The 6,931-nt window shown below is 42.7% G+C and overlaps 1 long non-coding RNA gene across 1 annotated transcript; it reads right to left on the bottom strand.

Moving 5' to 3' along the window:
* Window positions 1-11: 11 nt before the first annotated feature.
* LOC112061510 (uncharacterized) lies at window positions 12-2,377 on the bottom strand. Its single transcript, XR_010597494.1, has 3 exons — window positions 2,267-2,377; window positions 1,454-1,606; window positions 12-122 (listed from the first exon to the last, which is right to left on the bottom strand). It is a non-coding gene; the product is annotated as an uncharacterized LOC112061510 (long non-coding RNA).
* Between the last annotated feature and the right edge of the window lie 4,554 nt (window positions 2,378-6,931).

Raw genomic sequence — 6,931 nt, 5'->3', positions numbered from 1 at the left:
GAGATCACTGTCTCTAGGTCACGGTGAGCTAAAATGGACACCGCCTCCACCAGGAACTGCCTCAAGCTGCCCTCCTGGATAGTAGGCATGTGGCTATATATTATAACCAGGATATCTGGCACCTGGAAGGAACAAAACCAGAAAGAAATGTCCCTTTTTCTTTCTCTCCATTCATTCTACAGAATCAAAACCTTTATTTAGCTATTTAGCCAGTTGCTGCTTTTTTAGAAATTCTTCACTTCAAGAAACAAATGTTCAAATATGTCTGCATAAATTTAACCCACAAAAATTGCCCACACTTGGCTGTAAAAACTAACACTGACACACACATATACATACCAGGTAATGTAATGTGGTGGTGCTCAGCTATGCATTAAATAAACCAGTTCGCATGCACAAAAGAAGGCTTTGCTTGCCCACATTTTGCAGGTGTGATTTAAGCAGCCAAATCTGACCATTTGCCTCGAAGAATGTGTAGTTCATAAACAACCACAAGCACAAAATATGCAAGTGCTTTAAACACAGCGTGCAAATGCCTGGGACTATGAACAGGTGATGACCTCTCATAGTCACTCCTGGCCCTTCACGTCTCCAAAACACTGTGCAAACATGGCAGTTCTGCTGCGAGGGTTCCCTGTCCTGAGGCCTTTCACTAGCCTTGTTAGAAGATTTGTGCTCCTTTCATCTAGCGCTAACGCACTGGGCTCCAGAATAAGGCATATAAATAGTGGATCCCAAAGACACTATAGTTTTCTTCCTCCCTCCCCCCTTCTATTCTTAAAGGGTACATCTACACAGCAAAAAAAAAAAAAATCCCACAGCAGTGTAAAAGTGTAGCTGTGCCTGGTTGGGCTGGAGCCCAGGCTCTGAAACCTGGCAAGAGGGTGGGTCTCAGAGCCCAGGCTCCAGATTGACTGGGAATGACTACAGTGCTATTTTTATCCAGGTAGCCCTTAGCCATAGGCCTCCTAATAACTGGATGATTCCAAGTGCCAGTCATTCTGTCTTGTTATATTTTCCCCAGAGTCTGTTTTTTCAAGCCTTTCTTGGCTGAATACTGTGGCAACAAGCTAGACAAATAAATAACCAACCATCTTCCTTTTCCCTTGGTTTCAGAGTAGCAGCCGTGTTAGTCTGTATCTGCAAAAAGAACAGGAGTACTTGTGGCACCTTAAAGACTAACAAATTTATTAGAGCATAATAAATAATAATAATATGCTCTAATAAATTTGTTGGTCTCTAAGGTGCCACAAGTACTCCTGTTCTTTTCCCTTGGATTATCTCTGTCTACTGTGATTGATACTGCCATTGCCTATCTTAGGGTGGGAACAGAGATGGAATCAACTCTATGTCCGAGGGGGAGAAACAGCAAGATTTTTGTTCATTACACATAAGAGCAAAGATCTAAAAGCCTAGAGTTTAGGCAGAAAACCTCTCCGGTTTCCTGTTTTACCTGCTCCAGCATGGCATCTCCACACTCCTTCAGGATGATTTTCATCCACAGTCCAGCTGCCGTGGCACAGGTGGGGCTAGCAGACAGCATACCACCCAATGTGGCCTTAATAAAGTCTGTGGCCTGTTCTGAGGGAAAGTACTCACTAACAACCTGGGAACAAATCAAAAACAGGAGAGACTGCAATGATGTCTGGCTTTTTAAAAATGGAGGCCTAATATCTCTATGGAAAGATATATGCATCAACAAATTATTAATTAGCCTCATGTCTAGTGAGCCATTTGTGATTACAATTCTCTCTACAGTCTATATACGACATTTTTGTAGTCTACACTAATGATATCAGGTTAGAGGCAAAGCCTCTGTTGCACAATTAGCACAACATTGTACTGGATGTGCAGGAGGTAAGTTTCCAGTGTGTATTCTCTTATATACACTGCATCTTTTTACAACTTATAAAATGAAGTAAAGAGAGGCATGCACACAAATATAGGCTAAGGCAAACCCACAAGGTGACAGAATGAAGACTGGGTGGTTTCTCAGCTTGATGTTCCACTAACACAGTTTTTTCTCATGGATGGCTGGATAGGTACATGTGTGTGCAGCTGTGTGCGTATTTTCATGTGCGTGGAATCTGGTTTTTACATGGCATTCATAGCACACATCTATGAAAAGCATCTTGCTGGTTACTAGCAATGAATGCCCCACTCCCACAGCTCACTCCAAGTACGGAAAGGCATCATGAAAGCGTAAATGTAAAATGAATGGTGCCCCGTCACTAGAACATCCGCACAAGCTTTTTGAGTCAGTTACCCTGGCCATTTTGGAAGATGCCTGAAACAGAGCCTCAGGGTCTGGAGCTGTTAGTGCTTCACGGAGACATCTCAGCTCCTCCGCTGCTGACCCCAGATTCATGGACTGGCCTGGAGTGGAGAAAAGGAGAAAAAGTACTGTAACGATTAATGAAACTGAACCTCTATTGTGTGGATATTCATACAGAAGGATCCATGTGCTATGCTGTTATCAGCATAGTGTAAAATCTTGGCCCCATCAAAGTCAATGGCAAAACTCCTGTTGACTGTAATGGAGTTGGGATTACACCCTAAATGTCTGAAAGTTAATGTTAGTGGTATGTTATTGTGAATGATACAGGATTGAACAAGCACTGTATTCAGCTTGGAGAAGCTTTCTGGGTGTGTTTGGTTTCAGTAGCCTCTCTGCTCTCAGTATTTAAATCTAATCTCATATTCAAGTACAAGTCATGCAGATAGATCTCAGGTTCCAATGTAGAGGTGAATCCCTCCACCAAACTCTCATTGTAAAAGAGATGGGGCTGGACAAAAACTTCGGCAGGAAACCCAGGCTCATCAGTCACTTCTAAACAATGCTGGGATTTCTATCTTGTACATGCAAAGATTGGAGTCCCTTCTTCTGTTTCTGAATCACCAACACTGTTTTTTAGGACTGATTAATAATAATAGGAAATAAGGTGACCAGATGTCCCAATTTTATAGGGATAGTCCCGATTTTGGGGGTCTTTTTCTTATATAGACTCCTATTCCCCCCACCCGCTGTCCTGAGTCTTCACATTTGCTGTTTGGTCACCCTAATTGGAAATGGCCTTAAACAATAACCAAACCCTATCCTTTTACATCTAACCATTAGGTGAAAAGAATATCCTACTCTTTCACAGAGGAGGAAATGGCCTACACTTACTCCAGTAGCTTTGAATGCTCATGACAGAGGGCTGCTGGAAGAACATTTTGTTTAAAGAATTATTCCGGGAAACCCCTCCAATACAGCCAGTGGCAGGGTAAAGAGAATGAAAATGTTTAGTATCAAGGGCTTGTCTACATGGAGAGAGTCAAGAAAGCTAATCCAAATTTATTTTCAAAATGCATTAGTTAAACTTCATTAAACACCTGTGGGGACACACTTATTTAGAATTAAAGGGGCCTTATTTCAGGTTAGTTTAATTCATGTAATTCACTAAATTAATAAGAGCCATTTTAATTCAGAATCAGAGCATCCACACATGTGTTTAATGCCACTTTAAATTTACACCTTTAGCTCATTTGGATTAAACTTTCCTTAGTGTCCCTGTATAGAGAAGCCCTAAGGAATTTAGCAGTTATCTACCTGTATGCAGACCATTTATTATTTGTACAGTTCCCAAAAGTGTGCTAGGCTCTTTACACATCATAATCTTCTCTTCTAATGAGGTATTTACAAGATGCCCACCATTCTGTTATCTAAGTGCTAACAGACAGGACAGAAAGAACTAGACAGGCAGAAAAATGGACATTACAACAGTGAAAGAAGGTGAAGAATTACTTATACCTGCTAATGGTCTCCTCACCTTGTATACAGAGAAGGCAGCTGATACAGTCAACCACCCACTGACGGGACGTGGCCAGTGAATCACAGCTGTATGGTGCTATTAGTCCAATCAGAGATCCAAACCGATTAAAAGTTTCCTGAGTCTAATTACAAAAGAATGAAGAATGAACGTTCTCCAGCTGTACTAGACTTCACTTGCCATCCTTATTGTTGATACCAGTCAGCTCTGTGTTTTTGGGGAACCAGGGCACAGTATCTAGCCTGTGTGACTCATGAAGGACACCCCTCACCCCCGTCTCTGTTTGAACCAAAACCGATCAGAGTAAAGGTTTGCAGAGAACAATGAAGGGCATGGGGAGACACACCTAGACCCCTCCTGACAAGGGTCACAAGATTAAGACATCTCCATTTTTGCATACAGAATGAAGAACAGAGACAACTCCCCTAGCCTCATCTGCATGAAAGATGGGACAGGGATTAGCATAAAGAATGAGGAACGGGGAACCGCACTGAACTCTGGGACCAGAAAAGCAGGGACGCACTGCATCATGGGAATCCCTGCTCCAGATGCTAATGAACCTACACCTGCACAAACCCGGCTCAGCAATTATCAGAGCAATTCTAGTAATAAATCTTTGATTGATATCCCATAATACTGAAGCAGCCTAGTTGCCTTGTGAGCTCCCTGGCAGAAAACAACACCCATAGCCAAGAGTGATCAGCTCCTATTGTCTAGCCCAGGGGTCGGCAACCTTTCAGAAGTGGTGTGCCGAGTCTTCATTTATTCACTCTCATTTAAGGTTTCACGTGCCAGTAATACATTTTAACGTTTTTAGAAGGTCTCTTTCTATAAGTCTATAATATATAACTAAACTATTGTTGTATGTAAAGTAAATAAGGTTTTAAAAATGTTTAAGAAGCTTCATTTAGAATTAAATTAAAATGTAGAGCCCCCTGGACGGTGGCCAGGACCCGGGCGGTGTGAGTGCCATTGAAAATCAGCTCGCCTGCCGCCTTTGGCACGCGGGCCATAGGTTCCCTACCCCTGGCCTAGCCTAAAGAAAATCCTTGAGCCATCAGTTTACCCATAAAACAAATCTAGTGTTCTCCCTTGAGCCATTGTATTTTCTCTACAAAACCCCCGACCTATGCCCAAGTAAGGGTTCTGATGTATAGACCCAAACTCTGCATCAGTGCCATTGGGATTCTATCTCCTGACTGATCGTGCTGGGGGCTCTGCCTGTCTTCAGCACTCAGGACCCTGAGCTACCACCCTCACCTGGGAACCCCGACCAGTTCAAGCCTCATGGAGTGGGGGAAATCCCTCTCTCTCTCTCTCTGTTTTCTTTTCTACCTCAGGTATTAACCTTTAAAATGTAACTTATGTTTGTTTAGCTCCTTGAGTAGTTATCACTATTATTCAATAAATAACTTTTATGGTTCAGCTGGTTGCTTCTCTCTCTCTCTGAATTTTACTCTTTTGTGTTTTTAGATTCCCCCATTTACTCGGCAGCAACACTTCTTGTACCTAAGCTAAAGATCCCTGTAGTGCCCAAAAATACTGTGGGGTTTGCTCATCAAGTGTGAACTTGGGGCACATAAGGGAGGGGCAGCTGAAAGTGCTGTTCAACCCAGCCTATTGAGACCAGGGGCACATAAGGGTACCAGCTTGAAAGTGCTGCTTAACCCAGCCCACTGAATACAGAGACACATGAGGGGATCAGCTGGGGAGTGCTGATTGACTTGCTCTGCTAATGTGTGTGCGCGCATCTTCATCTATTTCTAGTTATTAGCCCTGGGGAACCTAGGTCCTGCAGGGTAGCTCCATTGGGAGCTCCATTGGGAGGGGACTTGTAGAAAGAAGGAGTAGAGCTCCATATGAACACACAAGTGACATAAGCCCCACATTAATAACATTACAGAATCCTCCCCCCCCCCGAGAAGAGTAACCCTAATCAATGAGACTACCCAAAGTGACGGGCACATCTGATAACATTGTGCCTCTGATTCCTGTACTGAACTGGGGAATGCACATTGGAAAACATAATCCCAATTGTACATACAAATGGATGGGGTCTAAATTAGCTGTTATCATTCAAGCAAGAAACCTCAGAGTCGTTGTGTACAGTTCTCTGAAAGCATCTGCTCAACATGCAGTCAAAAACCATAACAACATGTTAGGAACCATTAGGAAAGGGATAAGACAGTAAATATCATTATGCCACTGTATAAATCTACAGTACCCCCACACCTTGAATACTGCGTGCAGTTTTGGTCATCTCATCTCAAAAAAGGTACGTTAGAATTGGAAGAAATCCAGAGAAGAGCAACAAAAATGATTAGGCGTATGGGACAACTTCTCGTACAAGGAGAGATTAAAAAGACAGGGACTTTTCAGCTTGGAAAAGAGACGACTAAGAGGGAATATGATAGAGAACTATAAAATCATGACTGGTGTAGAGAAAGTCAATAAGGAAGTGTTATTTAGCCCTTCACATAACACAGGAACAAGGGGTCACCCAATGAAATTAATATGCAGCAGGTTTAAAACAAACAAAAGGAAGCATTTCTTCACACAATGCAGTCAACCTGTGGAACTCATTGCCAGGGAGATGTTGTGAAGGCCAAAAGTATAACTGGGTTCAAAAAAGAATTAGATGAGTTCACTGAGGATAGGTCCATCAATGGCTATTAGCTAACATGGTCAGGGATGCAACCCCATGATGTGGGTGTCCCTAAGCCTCTGACTGCCAGAAGCTGAGGCTGGGACTGTCCAACAGGGGATGGTTCACTTGACAATTGCCTTGTTCTGTTCATTCCCTCTGAGGCATCTGGCACCCACCACTGTCAGAAGACAGGATACTGGGCTAGATGAACCATTCTCCTGGGGGATCCAGGATAGCCACTCTTATGTTTTATGGTCTTAGCTGATTAAATAGAAATTCAGCTTTAGCATCCTGAAAGCATAAGAACATTTGTGACAATGGCAGACCAGTCAACCTGTGTATGACCCATAATAACTTAACAAGAGGCGCTTCTACTGTATCAAGACAGTTCACCTGCATGTGAATTTCTAAGAGATGTATTAGTCTAGCAATCATCAACTCATTCAAAAATGAACACTAGAGGCTAAGTATA

Source organism: Chrysemys picta, unplaced genomic scaffold (assembly GCF_011386835.1).
Source record: "Chrysemys picta bellii isolate R12L10 unplaced genomic scaffold, ASM1138683v2 scaf3133, whole genome shotgun sequence".
Lineage (NCBI taxonomy): Eukaryota > Metazoa > Chordata > Testudines > Emydidae > Chrysemys > Chrysemys picta.
This window is presented reverse-complemented; position numbering and strand designations above follow the sequence as displayed.